The sequence below is a fragment of the Neopelma chrysocephalum genome, unplaced genomic scaffold (genome assembly GCF_003984885.1).
Source record: "Neopelma chrysocephalum unplaced genomic scaffold, ASM398488v2 Primary Assembly neopelma1_22, whole genome shotgun sequence".
NCBI lineage: Eukaryota > Metazoa > Chordata > Aves > Passeriformes > Pipridae > Neopelma > Neopelma chrysocephalum.
The window spans coordinates 19122224-19140883 of NW_020897689.1; the positions used below are offsets into that span (position 1 = coordinate 19122224).

General features: G+C 39.7%; 1 protein-coding gene and 1 long non-coding RNA gene across 4 annotated transcripts in view; one reads left to right on the plus strand and one right to left on the minus strand.

Moving 5' to 3' along the window:
• The window catches only part of SPIDR (scaffold protein involved in DNA repair), a 200398-nt gene that overhangs the window by 92293 nt on the left and 89445 nt on the right, over positions 1-18660 (minus strand). The window lies entirely within an intron of this gene.
• LOC113963337 lies at positions 6479-12368 on the plus strand. The gene is made up of 3 exons (XR_003532757.1): positions 6479-6588; positions 7631-7768; positions 10043-12368. It is a non-coding gene; the product is annotated as an uncharacterized LOC113963337 (long non-coding RNA).

Sequence of the window (18660 nt, forward strand, 5' to 3'; positions counted from 1 at the left end):
CAGAGCTCAAGTGTTCAAGGGAGAATAGGAAAGTGCTATGTTGCAAGAGGGGTTTCTGTCCTGGAAAAAAAGAGTCTGGCTTCCCACAACCATCAGCCAGAAGCATTAGGACTGGGCAAACCCCCACCTCTTTCTGAGCAAGCAGCCTTGACACTCAGGTTGGCACATATTAGCCCCTATTAGGATTGCTACAGCTGGTAAGGCTTTCAGTTTCTTTTTTTCCCCCTCAGAAAAGCTTATTTGTCTGGGCCAAAATGAGCTTTGACAAGTGCCAGTTCTGAGCTTTTGTATTTAAAACCAAGCTGAGTATATACTTCATATTTTACTTTTTTTTCAGACATAACTCCTGAAAGAGCAGCCCAAGCTAAAATGCAACACTTTGTAAATCAGAAAGGTTTATCTTTACTTGGCATTGGGTCAACTACAACGGTTTAAAGCTATTTCTTCTTCATTGCACTGTCATCCAGCCACCAGCTTTGTTCAAAACAAAGATATTAAGGACAGCAGCAGCTTTCGCAGTAACAGTGAAAAATCCAGTAAGAGCAAAAATTGCTAGGTATGTGCTTGGTTGGTAGCAGGCAACAGGAACTTTAATCGTCTAAATAATAAGTATTTGCTTTTAAAAACGTCAATGAAAAATGAATATAAACAGTGTTATAATCCTTGATCACGCAAGATTCCCAGAAATGTGATGACGATTTGCTTTAATGGTAACCATAAAACAAACAAAAATTCCAAGATTCTGTGATCAGCCTATGCAGACTCTTTTTTAAACTATATTTCACTGTTCTGTGATTAAACCTTTCCTTCTAAATCATGATCTTCGCGATATGCTTTTATTTCTACTTAAACTCAGATACAGTTTCTCAAACGCAAGATAAAAATTCAGCTTTCCAACAACCAGAAACAAAACCCATCTTTTGGACTACAACCTCCTAAAGCACTTATTTAGAAGTATATGGCCACAAACACCCCCCCCAAGCGATGATTGAATGCCTTTCGTCTTTACTTAGTTGTCACAAAGTGAGAAATTTATAATTTCTTCACTGAAATTTTAACACTTTGGAAGAAAACAAGCATTTTTTTGTGTGGAAAAAGAACACATTGCTTCCAAATTAAGAAACAGTGGTAAAAATTATTTACAGTCCCCACTTTACCTAGACTCTAGTAACTAGAGTGCTGAGTCATAAATTAAACTGGTGCTCTGACCTTTAAGGAACAACTGAGATCATAATAAACACGTCTCGTATTTTCACTTGAGTCCAAGCAGAGGAAGTCTCACAGCTCCTTGAAAAGCCTCAGGAGATGGAGTTTCTTAAGGCATACATAAAACTGATTAGTGTTCAGAGTAACTAAAAACATGTGAAAAAGAGAACAGACTTAATTTACTTTGAATTTTCACTCTTTCCCTTTCTCATATATGCTTAAAGTTAGAAAAGAACTGATACTAAAAATTAACCAGGCATGTGAAGAACCACCAAAACCACACAAAAACACCTGAGCATAGACTGGACAGTACAATAGCTATGTGCAACCATGCAAGACCTGGGATTTAATTTTTTTCAGGAAATTATAGAAACCTCTTACCTAAAAACAACAATTTTAATGATGTATGTCCCACGAAGGTATCCTTGAAGATAAAAAATTTTGAGGACAGAAAAGTTAGGAACTACTTTGCTTCACCAAATTTGCGTAAGGGAACTTTTTCCCATTATGTGTCATACTGCTCATTTTCTCCTCTCAGCTACATCTTCCCTCAACCCAAACAAAACTAGACTCTTTCTACAGAAGTCCCTCAAACACGCTATGTGTGCTATGTCTACACTGAGGGTCAGTATACTTGTAGAGAAGCCTGTGGTCATGCATGCCTTTCAACCTTTTATCTGTCAACATGAACTTTTTGGTCTTTACCAGTTTGGTTACAAACATCGTATTTCACTATACAGGCATAGTTACATCAGTATAAGTACACAATTTATTCTAAATCAATTTATTCTTCAAAAGGGTGTACTATAAGCTACAGTTTTCATAAGTATAAGTCTGCTACACTGCTAACATATTTTATAACAAGGTTTTCTTTTTTGGTTTGGCTGATGTTAAACTGTGTTAAGAAGTTAGTACTCCACTACCCAGCGGAGTATCCAGTTGTAACCAGTTACAGGCAACTTTCAGTCAAATGGATGTAAATAAATTCAGCAAACAAGATACAAATTTTTTCTTCAAACCCCTTCCAGAAAAAAACTTCTTAGACAAAAGCAGAAGGCTAGATGACTATTCAGCTAAATGGTCTATCTATGCTCTGGTTAACCCTAAAAAGGGGAGAGAGGGTCCAGACCTGCTCCCTACTTGTGTGTGAGCTGGTTCAGTTTGCTCAGGCAACTACTAATGCAGAGCTGGTGAACAGAAACTGCTTCCAGAAGAGTGCGATGTGTGCTGGAGATGGCACAGGCAAAATGGCAAGAACACATACGCCACCCTCCAGGCAGCAGCCAGGGCTCTTTGCTCAGGAATGGAGCTAAAAAGCACCATAAAAGAGTCCAGTTTCAATTGGGAAAAAAAAAAGAAGTGTGCAAGCAGATGTCACAGTACAAGATGAACATCAATGTAGCTCATTTTAGGTGCTTCTCATTGGCCTTTCCACCTAGTTAAATTATCAGCTAGATACTAGACTCCCAAGAACACAGATCATAAAGACAGGAATGATAACATGTATCAAAGACTTCGGGCATTAAAGGTAATAACAAGAAACAGGAACACAACAACAAATATCAAATACTGTCACAGCTCTCCGTTTAACTAAATGCAAAACGTTATTTACATTACGTAATGGAGTTATAAAGCACTTTCACTCTTGTTTGTGAATAAGAAATTGCAGTCTTTTATCTCTGCAGTTTGAATGCAGCCTCTCAATGCCTTTAGCAAGCTCACCAAAAAGGTTCACTATTGTATCACATGCTGAATCACGTGCTGGCCCTGGCACGGCATGTAAATGAACTCACTGACCTCTTTGGGTTTTCCCCTTTATTTTCCCTGATCTTTAATGAGGATATCGAGCTCACAGGGAGTAGCAGGCAGGAGATTGCGCTGTACTTTCACAGTGGGAAAGAAGCCAAAAAACAGGCACAATGACTGGATTCAGCACTTTCAAGCAAACACAGTAGAACTGCATACATCCTCCTCCAGGAAAAACGTTTTCCACCATCACTTTACCAGGAAACCTAACTCAAAACCAAGGCTGGGCTATCCCCTCATTCACTTTTCACACTTTGCTATTAAAGCTATTCTCCCACAAGAAAGGTTTTCCTGTTAGAGAAGCTTCCAAAATTGCTTAAGAGCTATTTGCTTTGGTTTGTTATGATGATTTCATGCTGTAATATTTTAAATATTATGTATGGTCTTAAATATTGGGCTCTTACACTGAACATTTTGGTAAAAATATGGTTAATTATACATACTCAGAAAATATTAGAGGAAGAAAATGGAGGGAACATTAGTCAGTAAAACACATACTTATATATTAAAATATCTCAAAGTTCACAGTATATTCATTTTCTGGGTTAAAATGGATCCCATTTGACACAGACTGTACACGCTTAATTCCAATTTTCTTTATGTTCCATCTACCTTTTCCTTAATTAGTATCTCTTTAGCTGCTTATAACACAGACAAATTACTTGGTCTGAGCTGAAGTTCTCCTCTTTCCTCTCAAATACAGAGCAAATTTCTCTGAGTAGTTGGTAGGAAATAAATTTAGATGTGTTCTGTGTTCTCACATTCCATACGAACAAGTATATCCTAAGGACAAGTCTGCACATGCCTCTAGAGAGAGGAGTTGGCTGCTCATAAAGGAGCAGCCAGAAGCATCTTTAGGTCTTTCTCAATGTGTTGCTGCTCCTGGGAACTACAGCAGCTTGTGACACAGCTCATCCAAACTCTTCAAGAAGAGTGGACTTTCTCCCTACCTTTCTGGTCTTCCCTCAAGCCCAGGCCAGCGTTTCACTAACATAAATTTTATTTACTAATATTCCAGTGAAACTACAAATCACTGTTATTTTCATTTTTTTATATGCCAAATTAAGGCTCACAACAGATAGCTTGCTAGAGATTTTATGGGAAGCCTGTGGCATAAGCCAAATGAAATCAGGAATATAAAGAGTATTCCAAAAACAAAGTCTGTTTTTCCTCATCTACTAGTCTTTGATTGTGATTCTCCCTTATACTACAAGACATTCGAGTGTGTGGCAAGAGCCAGCACAGAAAGGGATGAGATTTTGACCACATGACTGGCATACAGCCAGCTGTATGACATGCACTACTACACAGTGGTAGAATTCGAGGTCACAGCATATGATCCTCCTCTGTCCCTGGACAAACTGTGAAACCAGGAGGGCTTTAGCAGAGTTGAGATTTCATGCAACTTAAATATAGGTTTGCCTAAAGAAAACATTCTGCCTCTGTGCTGTCACAGTTAGGTATCCAGGCTGGCTGGCATCTTCCTTCTCGACCCCAAAATGAGGTTAACAGTATCTTAAAAATTTTTACAAATATTTGCCAGACCATGGAATTTTCCATTTGCAATGTTATATTTTTGAGAAATTTGAGGTTATTGCCCAAAATCTTTGTTCCAGGCCACTAACTCTTCCTTACCAGTTCAGAGAGTTTACAGAAAAGGTGTATCGATTCAGACAGCAATAATTTCCATGCAGGTTAAAACAAAACAAAACAAAACAAAACAAGCATGTTTAAGACCAAGGAACTAGTGAGGAAGTCTTTTCCTTGGCTGGAAAAGAATAAACTTGCATTTTCTTCTTCTTTCTCAAAACAGGGAGAGGGGAAAGAGGAGATGGAGGGCAGGGAGAGGATTAATCAAGATAATATTTGCTCATGTTTATATTCTGAAACAAAGGGAAATAAAAATACACGAAGATATATTACATGATGAAGATAGGAAGTAACTTGCTACATAGCAGAATTATTGGAGCCACATACCAGCTGTACGAGACAGTGATACAAACAGATTATTTCAAATGAGGTTACTAGTGTTTCACTGTTAGGGAAATACGGGACGCTAAGAAGGAAGTAAAAACTAATAACATTGTTTGTTTTGAAGATAATATATTTTGACAAGTCTGAGGAAGGGCTATCAAAAGAGGAAAGTTGTATATCCTGACAATAATGGACTCTATGAATACCTTACAGATGAGGAGATTCTAATCATGTTTGTTTTTATATGAGACAAAAACTAACTTGCTGCTCATAGTGCCCTAGTTTGAAGTTGCTTCTATAAAAACAAATATGACACAATGAAAAACTGCTAAAAGATTCACCGAGCTACGGAATGTCCTTCCTGCTCACCCTGGCTCACTTTTCACTTCCAAACGTAAAAGGAATGTCACGCATTTGTAAACTATGTCTGGGACCGAAGCCTCAAGTATCATGAATAAAAACACTCAAGTTCTCTACTATACCAATAAAAATGCTACGTGACTTCTATTCAAGTACAAGCTCAGATGTTTCTAACTACAGATGGTATCCATCACATGAAGGAAGAACATCAGTTATTGCATTTGACATCTTTCTTGGGAACTGCACCCCTCCTCACTGAGCAGAACAAAGTCTCTGGCACACTAGAAGTTGTCAAGACTTTCTGTTTCTCTGTCCTCGATGCAATGTACATTCTCTAAGGAGAGAGGAAAACAAGAAAAGGAAAAATTTGTAAAGCAACCATCCATTCCGTATGCTACATCAATTGTTTTCCAGCTCAGTTTTTATTACCTAATCTTACTGCAACCCTGTCTCCAGGCAATTACATATTGAAATACATATTCACAGCTCAGTTTTTCATTTGTATACAACAAATATTTGTAAAAACCCTGTTGTTTGCAGGTTGGCCATTTGCCGCTTCTATTCAAAAGAGCAAGCTGTAACAGTCTGCTAAAAGATGTCCAAACCTGACTGGGTCTGACTGATCTGTTGCTCTGGCCTGCTTATATTTCCCAGCTCTAACCTGGCCCTGTAGAGGAACAATATAAAACTATACACGAGCCTGCTTATTTCTCCTGGAAGCAAACCTCAGCACTCGAGCTGCATGCTAGGGAGATCAACAGTCTGCAATTGCTGTGGTCTGTGCACTTTCTTCTATCTAGGTGATAAGTCTGTTCTATCACTTCACCAAAATTAAGCCTGAAGGAACCGGGAATTCTCAATTTACAGCAATGAGGTAAAGGATCACCATCTTACATTCCTTAGCTCACATATACAAGTTTTTTGTACGTGTCCATGTCATGGTCAACTTGGAACCTGTTCCTCTATATAAAGTTACAGTGTTTAAGACTGGTTTCCCCACTTATCATTCCAAGTATCTGTTTGCTGTACCATCAAGTATATGGTATGGCAAAAGTTGTCAAGAGATTTCCAGGGTAGCCATGGGAATGAAAACGTATCTATTTTCAAGTTAATACATACCAGCTACAAGGAAACAACATCAGCATTTTAGCACAGTTTTGAAGACTAGCAGAGAAAGGATGCAGTCGGACAAGGTCTAGAACTTTGACAGCTGCAACAATGGCTATGCAGAGCAACACCCAGGTATTTAAAAGCTGAACATCCACCTTTTTTTTCTTTCTTCTCCTTAGTGTTTAAAAGGCAGCTTATTGTCTGGGTTTTATCTGTTTACAAATGTGCATCTGTGTATATGTATGACAATAGGAATTCTTAAAGCAAGCCAAACTGAGAAAGATGGATCGGTCTGATGTCTGGTCATTCATGGGTGTGTCCACACCAGTCCTGCAGTTCAGATCTGTGGTGTGCTTTTGTGGTAAATCTCTCCAGTTTTCCTGAGCTTTGGTTTGGATTGTGGAGCAGCCTTCTGAGCTCACGCCATGGATTCTTTTCATACAAAACTAAACCTGAAGATGTGTTCCAACTACTAAAAGGCATTTGGTCCACCATGAGCAGCCTACAGCCCGTCTTGAGTAAAAGCCCACAATGCATAGAGCAGGACCAAATCTCCCACACCAACTTTTACTTCACAAAGTGCTCCTACCACATCACATTACTTGCTAGTACAGACATGTTTGTGTCAAAACCACGTTCCTGTTCCTTGGAAAGTTTGTCTTCCATACGCACAATTCCACCCGCATCCTTTGATAGCTTCATTATTTCAGAAAGACATATTAGAGTGGAAGACCATGAAGGCAGAAAGACAGACAAATTTTCCCAGCTGTACAGCAGCACAGACATTTTGAAACAGACAATGGAATCAATGCCACAAGAAGGACATCACTAAACTATGCTGTTCACAGTATGCAGCAGTGCTAGGCACAAGGATGATCAGATTTTGGTGTGCACTGAAGCTCCATACCCCACCAGGCTCTGGATGTGAATATTTATTAATAATGAAGTCCTTAGCCTACAACCAGCAATGCTGGCAACAGGTCTTCTCGACAGCTGTATATATACTCATTTTTTGACATATTGATTACTGGGGCCATATCACACATCCCAAAGCAGAGTGACATCACATTCAACTCCTTGCTACTTTGCAAGAGGCAAACCTTGATTTAGGTTAAGTTTTAAATGATAGTTTGACACAGCCTCTAATTTTGATCATACCATGGTATCATTACAGTAATCAAAAGAAAATACTGGAAAAAGATTAAAACTCAGAGACAAGACTTAAAAACCAGGAGAACTGAAAAGATGACTGAAGAGGCTTACTAGGAGTTGAGATGAGGCTGAGAGACCTGGAGACCCTCATGAAATAATGGTAAGCTATTTTTTTCTTAACCACTTGTTCCTTCTTTCTATCCTCGGTCTCCCTGGATTATTTACTGGTTTAAACAAAATGTGACATTTCTATTCACTGCTTCAAACTGCTTATAAAGTATCAGTCTACATCCATGAAATTTCATATATTCAGACACACACATACTTGTGTCTGGTCTGCATATTCTTTAAAATTTTTCACAAAGGGTTCCTCTAGTCTTTACTAAAACGATTGACTTAATGGCACTACTTAGGATACTCAAATTCTGATTACTGATTTTTAAAATGTGTTATTTTTTCCACCATAATCTCATCTTTACATAGAAATCAATATACGATCCACCCTACCCAGTAAACAGTAAAGTAACATGCAGTGCAGTTCTTGAGCTTTGTTCTGAACTCCAACAGAGACTAATGGATAAACAGAGCAAAAGACAATTAATGAGAATGCTATCACATAAGTGATGATAACGAGTAGCTGACTACTCAAGGTTTATCATTACTCTGGCTTTCTTGCTCTTTTTGGGCACCCACTAAAATCACAAAGAAATAGGTTGTCATGATGACCCTAAGTGAAGTCACAGGAAGCGTGTAAGAAGAAATTGCTCAAGATCAATAGTAAAAATTATTTAAGACAACCACACAATAACAAAAAGTAGTATTTCAACTGAAGCATAGACGTCAATTGCTGAGATTTCACACAGCTACCAAGACTGTAGTGCACCTAGCAGCAAAACATATCAAATAGTGGAGAGATCAGAAAGCTATGCAAGAACAGGTAGCATGAGGAGACCAAGATATCTGAGAAGGTACAAGCTTACACTGCCACAAGCAGAAAGCTCTTTGCAGAGCATGTCTGTATTAAAGACAGGAACCAGTCTCTTTAGTATGATATTACTAGAAAGGACTCCTGGATTCTACTAGGGCAGATTCAATTACAAAAAGCTGACTGTAAAATGAGATGTTCTTACTACACTGATACATGTTGTACCAAGATGTTCCCTGGAAAGCTGGACAACATTCAGGCATAATTAATTTTTTTTAATAAGTTTGGGGACAGAATCTTCACAAAAAGGTACATTCTGTGCCTCATCCAAACTAGAAAAAGGACAAGCAGCTGATGATTGTAGAATGGGTTATCTGGAGTCAGGCAATCTAGTTGAGGCATGTCTACCCCGGTCAGATGACACATCTATCTAAAAGGGGTCACAAGCAAGGCTGTTAGTTCATGGCTCTTATCCTGAATTTACTGACAGGTGGCTAGAAATAATGTGTGGCCTATATTATTTTCCCAGTATAGTGGTGGGTGCCAGGACACAACTCTTAAAAGAGATTATGCAGCTGCTATAAAATCCTGGAGGGAACTGGCAGATATGGGTAGGAGAACAGCTTTCTCTTGAAGGTGGGTAGTTGGTGAGGCTGGAGTCATTACTAAAAGTGTATTGTATTGTGAAATTTTGTGATAGATGTGCAGCCTACTATTATATCTGCCCGCAAAAATCACCAGCAGCTCATGTGCCCTCACTGTATTTACATTGACTAAGACTGGGACTTTTTTACAGTGGTGAGCCAATAAATGAGTTCATTGCACATCATGGAAACAGTCTTGTCCTATGTTCCTGTACTTCCTGCAGAGAATTACCCTTTTCCTCTTTGTTGTCATTGGATGAGGACCCTGCTGGACATGTAACGTCACAGGGCAAAAACTGAGGAGAGCAGTTAAAAATGATTCACCTACAAAAGGGAAATGTACTTTCTCAGGGAAGTTGTGCACCAGTTCTTCTTAAGCCAGACACTGCACGGTTGTTGCAAGATGTGTGGGTTTCTTTTTTTTTTTTTTGTATTTGCAAAACGTGCTAATTTATGCTACAGGTTAAAAAATTATTCGTTGTGGTTAGGAGCAGTCTGCAGATCATTCATAGAGTCATAGTTCTCTAGTAAGCTGTAAAAAAGGGCTGCAAACAGCTCTATAGGCAGAGGTACAGAGCCGTGAATGAAGAACAGCAAATTTTAGAAATTATAAGCAAGAGTAATAAAGTTTTTCAAAGTTGTATCTCATGGATACACTCTGGGAGATCATCCCAAAGTGCTCACTGCTTGTTCAACAGAAAAACAATACATACACCGAAGAAGGTGTTAAAAAAATGTACTGAATGGGGGGGGAGAGGGAGAGGAAGAACTTTGCCCCTTTGCCTCTACAATCTGATCACTAAAATTGTATTTTGAGAGGTGGTACAGCTTGAAATGACTTCTCCCTCAATCTTATTTCTGGCAGACATTAGCAGAAAGCAGTATAGGGCATTTTCTGCTCAGAAAGAAAAAACCAAAAATACACAGAGAATTACTTGTGAAGTGACTGCTAAAACAAAAGAGGACAAAACCCAAGCACCAAGCTTTTACAAAGCAGCAATCAAATACCTGGCTACATTTCATCTCCAACAATTGCACCTGAAGTCCCACCTCAGCATAAGTGAGAAATATAAGCAAGTAAGTGCCAACTGGGTTTCAGTCTCAAATACTTCAGTGTCTCCTACCCTGAAGGACATTTTGAACTGCAGTGGTGGTAAAAGCCTTCCTGCATGAACTCCTTAAGGCTCCTTTACAACAACCCATTTACTGAGGAAACAGAGAAGTGTCTGTATTTTAGCAAAACAACCTGTTTTCCAAGTTCTAAAAATAGAAAAGAAAAAAATATTAAAACTGTCTGTCATTTTGAAAGCACTCACAAGCATTTCATCCTAAGCAACACAGCCTCCCCCCTTGCTAAAAATAAAACAGTACATTACAGCAACATTTTTTGCTGGCTTCAGCCAAGGACTTGAAAACCTCCCCTCAGCCCAGACAGGCCGTAAGCTGTGAGTCAGCACTTCTCAGCATTTCTGGAAATTCCTCAGCAGAGCATCCACCCTGTAGCAGAAAGCTGCCTGTTCACTTTAGCTGGTACCAGGAAATGGATGGGCGGTCACGGACCTCACCTGAGGTGGGGACACAGCTCAAGAAAATTTCATCAAAACTACCAAAGGTCCCCCGGCCCACCAGCTTCGCACACCACCACCAAATACACTGCCTGGGAATAAATTCAGTACCTCCTCAGTTGGCACCCAACTACAACTATGTGCAGTTTCAAAGAACAGGAAATATAAGATTTAATTAAAAAAAAAATTAACGTTGGACAAAGGCACTGACAAGTTTCTCTGGTGCAATTTTCATGGTATAGGCTCTCCCAGAATATAGAGGCAGCTCCACTCCAACAGCCACAGGCAGGATCTGTCTCCTGCCCAAAGAAGTCTGCAATAATTCAAAACAGCTATGCCCCTCCAGGTAAAGAGGAGGTTCTCCAGTCCTTACAGAGAAAGTGATTCTTTCCACTCTCAAGAGGATGAAGAAGTCACGGGTTGCTAATTGAAAGGACACATGAACACAGCTCCATCTCTCCATCTAACAGTCCTTGCTTCCCACAGAAAATCTTACACGTCACATACAACACTGTGTCACAATGGGAGACAGATCCCATGTCTGTCCGGGGGACACCCCGAATCTGCCTCTGCCTGTACAGGATATGGTGGTGTTGGGTATCTCATCCCCACTGAGGCACAAACCAGAATCATAGAATCATAGACTCATAGAATGAGCCGGGTTGGAAAGGACCTCTCAGATCATCAAGTCCAACCCTTGAAGTCCCCACAGAAGCTCTTGGTGCTCAATAGTCTCAAATGTCTGCAACCACCAAGGTGGAGACACTGCTCTGGAAATGGAGATATAACATGCTCTCGGGTCCATGTAAGGATATAAAGCAGTTATTTCACAAGTACTGCCTGTGGTGAATGCAATTCCTACATTACTCGCCTTGGACTGAGCACTCACTCTTGTTTTGCTTTGAACACATGCTTTGACAGGGACATTAAAGAGGGAGAGTTAAGGGAATAGGAAGTACCTTGTGAACATCAGTAATTGCATGTTCTGACCTCTCCAGCTTACATCATATGCGTTATCCAACAACCACAAATCAAGAAGGAAACCGAATTTAAGGACATTAATTTTCAGCACAACACGTATGTTAAAACTAACAGAACAAGACAAATGTTGACGTTTTCCCGCTTGTTTCTTGCTTTAATATATGTGGTTATTCTCCCAGAAAAATTTTGTCTTCTTTTTTTTTTTTAATGAACATTTGTATAAAGGAAGCTGCCTAAAGTTGGGTACAAAAAAAAATGTTTTTCTCGACTGTTTTTAAATACGGAGCAATGAGATTAAAGCGAGGCAGACAGCCAAATACCTCAGCCATCACAGTCATTAATAAACGCGTTTAACATTCGTGCAGCTTTCGAATGCAGAACATCTGGTTCTAATTCCCAATCTGGCTTTTAATAAAAGTGCCTCCCCCACAATACTTTTATTATAAAGTGTTCTTTTCCTCCGTGGGCTCTCCCCCCCCCCCCCCCCCCCTTTTTTTTTTCTTTTTGGAAGCGGCTGTTCCTTCCTTCTTGCTGGAAGCCACCTGACCACTGCCAGGAAGAGGAATGCAAAACATTCCCAGGAGCAGCTCCTGACGTCAGGGCGGCAGCATTCCTACTCCTCCTCCCACCGCGGCCGGGCCCGGAAAGCCCAGGCCTGGTCCCGCCGCCACCCCCCGTGCCCGCTCCTGGGGTTTTCTTGCTCCCCCCACGAACACTGAGATAGAATAAACCTGGGATGGGGCTACGGTGCCCTGGCCAGGTGCCCTGACGTGGGTCGCTCCACGTACCCCTTCTCCCTGCCCTTTAACAGGAGTCTCTGCTTTGGATAAACTTCAGGCCCCCAATAGGCTTGAAGCAGCTCAGATGCTGACTTTTACGATTCTTTCCTTTTACTTCTAATTTGTTCACTCGAAGGCAGGCGGCAGGAGGGTGCCAACGAAAACAGGGACACGCTGCTGCAGGACAGTTGTTTTTTCACTCTTGAGACATTCACAAAAGACATGACATGATACCCAGGCAGGCAGCCTGCATCCAACACGGCTCTGGAACATGGATCTTCTCAGTTTCTCTTTTCATACAGTATCTATCTTCTAACACATAACAGAAGCATTTCAACTCTGCAACTCTCTAATTTCATTTATCAGAACACATAAACAATTACTGGCATTATTTTATATTCTACTCTTGAACTACCTGTTAGCAAAAATTATACAAGAGATTCTTGGTGGAGTTGCAGTCCTCGAGTTTAGTTTACTCCTTTCAATATGTTTAGCCCAGCTAGTCTGATACTTTTGGGACATACATTTTTAAAATTCTATAATATGTTCTGCCTGGAAAAAAGGTATCTCTTTGTATTTCAGTAAATAACTGTATCAAAGACAGTGAAGAGTAAAAGAAATCCCAGTAACTGTTACCAGATCCATGATAAAACTGAAAAAGAGTTTCCTGATGCCACCATGCCAAGGGAACAGGATGGTCCCTTGGGAAGATGAAAAAAAAAAAAGAGTATGGAAAAACCTTCATTTCTAGAGGATGTGAATAAAGAGCACTTCATGAAACACTTTCCCATTTCACGTGTCTCTAATTATTTAACAAGAAGTATAAAATACATCATTTCATCACTCCAAAACCAACAAAACCCTAATGTGTGGATATTAGTTTAATCATAATTTTCTAGGGAACACAAAGGAAGCCAAAACTCATCCCGAGTAGCTAAGGCATATGACTGGTGGTAGTAAAGTATTCGCATATATCAATTTCCCCCCAAATATTTACATAATAAACATAAATCTCCCAATGTTGACTGACCACACTGAAAAAATAAAGGTCTGGAAACACTAAGCAAGACAGTTGCATCCTTTTCAATATTAATTGCAATTAATCAGCTGTTAGGGTTATACTGTCTGTCCAGCTGAAGTCCTAAGCGTGAAGATTCAAATGAGTACAGAACTCCCAGTTCCTCAGCTTCTTACTCCATTTGTGGCAAATTAAGAAATAAAACAGGTTTGGGTTTTCTCCTAATGTAGGGACTTGTTACCAAGAGGTCAAACAAGTGTCTGCCCTCTGGCCAACCTCATGTCATCTACCACTTTTTTAAGGAAACCTGCTCTCTGAAGAACCACAGGGTAAGTAAACACACTGCTTTCCTGGTGAGAAGCCTGCAAATGTTGGTTACACCAGCTGGCCACATCTGACCAGCTAAAACCCCAAATCACCTTTTTTGCTCTCTTCTTCAGAGGTCACTAATATTCAAGTGACGTATTATATAAACAAAGTGGTATAGTTGAGAAAGTGACAACAAGACTCATTAATTTTATTTCATAAAATTTGATGGGGCCCTGGAAAAACATTAGTCAGCTTCCTGCAGTCATTGCAGCCAGTGGCTACTAAAAAAACCAGCTGATTTGTACTTTTATATATACAGATACAAATTTAACTGAAGTTTACTGATGTCAGACAGTCATCAGTATACATGACTATTAAATATAATACCTTTTTTTATCAGGTTTTGCAACAAAGTCAGAAAAAAGTACAAGATGTTTCTATCACTGAAAAAAATAGAAGTAGAGAAGAAATGTAACAAAAATATTATATTCCCTAAATAAAATATAAGTAGTGGCTCAGTAGAACTGGTCAATTTCCTAAGCTAAATAGCAAAGAAAGTGAAACATCCTTAGTACCTTCTGAAATTAGGCACAAGCTAAGATGGTCCTGTAGCAATTGCAGAATACACCTTTTGGTTCTAGACATTTTTTCTCCATTTTCTATTTTATATTACATGCAGAGATAGATATACACAAGGTTTTTTCAGCTATATATCAGGTATTTAAAAATTCTCCTTTTTTCCCCCTTCAGATTTTTTCTTAGTAATTTTATCTTATCAAAATGTAAACACATGCAAATCATACTAGGTCATTTCTGAAAAGTAGACGTTAGAATTTCTGAAGGATGAAAATTTAAAAATGTTTGACTATTTAATCCCTAGTTCTGAAGTTTAGAGTGGGATTAGAACAGGCACAGCATAGAGAAGTGATGAGAACTGGGGTGTGTTCTCAGCTTCCCTTCCTCTTGTGTTTTAGCTGCTTATTCATTCTATTATTCTTTTATGACCAGAAATAACATTGAGATGCCAAAAGCATAAATGAAATCACAGTGAGAACTTCCTTCTATGCATGGTACACAGAATTAATCTTCAGGTGTGTTTCAGGAGGCTGCCTCAAGAACCTGTAACTCAGGAGCCTTGTCCCAAGCACGCACTGCCGTTCAGTCATAGCCAGTTTTCTCCTGGCAAAGTCTGGCAAGTGATTTGATCTCCACAGATGAAGTAGACACTACCTTGGAAATTCAGTCTACGAAGACTAAAAATACTTTATTAAAAGATTCTTTTTCATCAAAAATGTACACAGAGTAACAGAGTGATAGATATTTGCTGTGGCAGAACCACAGCAGTTTACATAAGTTCTAGAGGGAGAAGTATCTTTCTTTCCTTGAACTTACAGAAAAGGGATTAATTCATGAGTAGCAAGCTTTAGAAAACAATGAGTACAGAGGAAAAGAGATCAGAAAATTGAGTTAATGACCAGAGAAAAATACATCATTTGTCTTTTCCTGGTTACTTTTCTATATCTTTCTTGCTTAGACTGTCATTTGAGTGGATAATTTTTTCACCAAGACTAAAATGTCAATTGATATTAGCGTGCTCTGTGACACCTGAAATACTGTTAACTGCACAGGATCAGAAGCAGGGAAAAAAAACCCCTTAATTTCATAGTTCACTTTTACATCTGGTAAGTGAAACAGCCCAGACACCAGCTGCTAATGCTGCATAGCCCTGCCTACAAAGGGCTAAAAGCAGAGCCTCCTGAGAACCAAACTGCCCCTGAAGTTTTGGAAGGCTGTACTGGGAGAAAGTGTCAATTCCTTCACAGCTCCTCACTTTTGCACACAACCTACACAAACTCTGTTTTGAAGCCTGTCCATACTTTTTTGAAGTACAGTCCCTCCTTTTCCCTCTGGTTTTAATTTTCATGTGTCTCTGTTTTCTGCTGCTGGCTGGACCTGGCAGTGGAAGTGCTGAACAACGGGAGTGGATCCAGCCCTGTTGCTGACTCAGGTATGAGAGCCTGTGCTCATCAGGTTTTGCTGCTGCATTCCAGATTTCGGTACCCCAAAAAATTCAGATACTTATCTAAACCAAACTTCCTGAGGGTGAACTATCCCTAGCACTAAGAGAGTTAGCACTAAGAGACTAAGGCCAATATGCACTAGAGCAAGAGCCCATCAGCTTGCAGGAGACAGCATGCCAACTGCACTTAAAGCAATGCCTACCTACAGAACTTGAACTTTGTCTGCTTGGGTAAATTACCCAGTTAATTACCCTGGTATTCATGTTTGCATTCAAAAAAAGGATTGGCAGAGATGAGGTCAAATCATTACACTGTTCCATTAAAACCTTTATTTTAAGCAAATGCACTTCAGAAAACTTCTTTTGTCATGTAAAATGGAACCATCTGTACATAAATTTGTAGAACCATTTTGATGTTAAGTTTATTAATATAATTATGTCGTTACTAAGCTGTTTACTGTTTTAGGCTCCTAATAGCTATGAGGGCTTGTTAACAATACTCTGAAATCACAGGGAAGTCTCTTCTTTCTCTTTGGTTTGAAAAGAGAAAACAAAATTCTAAACATGTTTATTTCCATGTTTAATATTTGCATGTAGCATCTACTTCCTTTAATGTGAAAATTTTATGATCACAAAACTTTTGCCTCAGCCAAATTATTATCACAACAGTGTAAGACTGCATTATTTAGCAGTGTTTAAAGAAAGTCCCAAGGTGAAGTATTTCATTTTATTCCTAAAGCAGGAAGATTGTTACTGCAATTACTACAAAAAGAAATAATTACAAAAATTATATATATAATAATGGCCCATCTTCGCGAACGAAGATTTGGGGAAAGGTCTTTTACCTTTCCAGCCTGCGCAATGGATTTTTTAGGTGAGACACAGCCTGCGCAAAAATTACAGTGGTAATAATCTACCATATCTTAAATTGTTTCCTCTTTGGAGTTGGAGATGATTGTTTTCCAGTTTAAATTTTGAAAAGCAAAATTCTTCCACACAGCACAGCAAAACAGAAAGCTTTTGCTGGCTTGTAATTTGATTTGGAGAGACAGGATATAGCAGATTCTGCCAAACTTCTCAAAATCCCAACTGGTTTCTGAAAGCCTGTCTTTAATTTTCTTTAGTACTAAGGAGTCATTATCTATGGTTCTCATGGACAACTACAGGAGCATTTGTACAATAGAGTAAAGAGTGGTGGTAGGCAAAGTATCCACATAGAAACAGATTTTGGTACCCAGCAAACAATCTTTGCTTAAAAGAGACCAAAGCAGTATTAGAAACCTTCAGTGTCTATTTAATGCAGGGAGTGGCATACCCAATACACCAGCCAGGAAGGGGGACACATACACACAACTTCACAGACTGATTATTTAAAGTCTCGAAAGTTGAAAAGTATTAGGTACATTACCTCTGCCTTCCTACCTTATGAAAAACAAGTAACTAGATAAGAAGTCCAACAAAATTGTCATCTGCGTTGCAAATAAAGTTAAGTAGGAAGGTGGGGGATTACAAGGTAATGTCATCCAATTTGCTCTCTGCTTACCGTAAAGTACATCAAGAATATTTTATTTTTTTTACCCATTTGACCTCCTAAATGGATAAAATCTATTACATCTTATCAGAGAGGCTTGGTAAGGAATAAGAGGTGAACCCAGTAATTAAATATGTTGAAAGGTTCCATGATAATTTAAAATCAATGATGGATTTACCAGAGCAGAATCAAGGGAGTCAAGAGGAAAGGAATGGGGTGACACAAACCCAAAACTTTTGTACTTTCCCTCGAGGGTCGAGAATTTGCATTAGACAGCATAAAATATTAAAAATCACAAGCCACAACAGTCTTTGAGAGGATCATTTGAGGAAGTTAAAAATTCAAGCAGTTAGTAGGAATATGAAAAGAAAAACATCACCACCAAACCCAGGAACAGGTCTTGTTAGGCTTTCAACAGGTTAAAAGCCTGTCATAGCCAGGAGGTAGCTCTTAACAGAACTGTGGCATGCGTGGAAGTTCTCGGCTTCTCCCCTGGCAAGCTCAATTCAAAGTAAAGTTTGTAAATATACCAGGGGAGGGGGCAGAATATGACACTGGGTTTCAGAAACATTTACAAGTATTTTGCAGAAATGAAACTTCACTTAAAGAGATCAGTTTCGCTCTCCCGGGTGGGGGATGGCTGTCAGCATGCAAGTTCAATGGCAGCCAGCACGGAGAGGCGTTGCAGAGAAAAAAGTTGTGTGAGCAGTGCTGTGACTCTTATGTGCATCCCCACATTCAGCACCGATAACGCACCGAGTTATTACAAGCTGCGCGAAAGTGGATGGCGCACAAACCCGAACAAATCCCCCTTCTGCGGACAAACAGGCGCTGCAGCTGTCTGGGACAGATCTGCCACCCGAGACCAGCTTTACCTGGGCTCCTGCTGACAACATTGCCACCTTCCGCAGCCGCCTGGAAGGGCACGGATCTGCGCCCGGGGGCTCGGGCAGCCTCCCGCCGCCCCGGGGACTGCTGTGCAAATGCTGCTCAGGAAGGTGTTTCCCCCCGCGCTGCGCAACCACACTGCTGGCTTACAATATTTTATTTTCTGTGATTGAATTGATGCAGAGTACAGCACAGTCCCAAGAACCACCGGTCTGATAGAACCGAGGGATAAAGAACGCGGCACACAGAAGAGAAACGCAACAGAGGGAACTCATTCTTCACCACATGTAAAATATAGTATTGAATGCATCGCCAGCATGACTGCTCGTGTCACTTCCAAAATAGTTCAGGAAGCTGAGGAAAGCCAAAGCAGAAGTTAAGGGGAGGAGAGT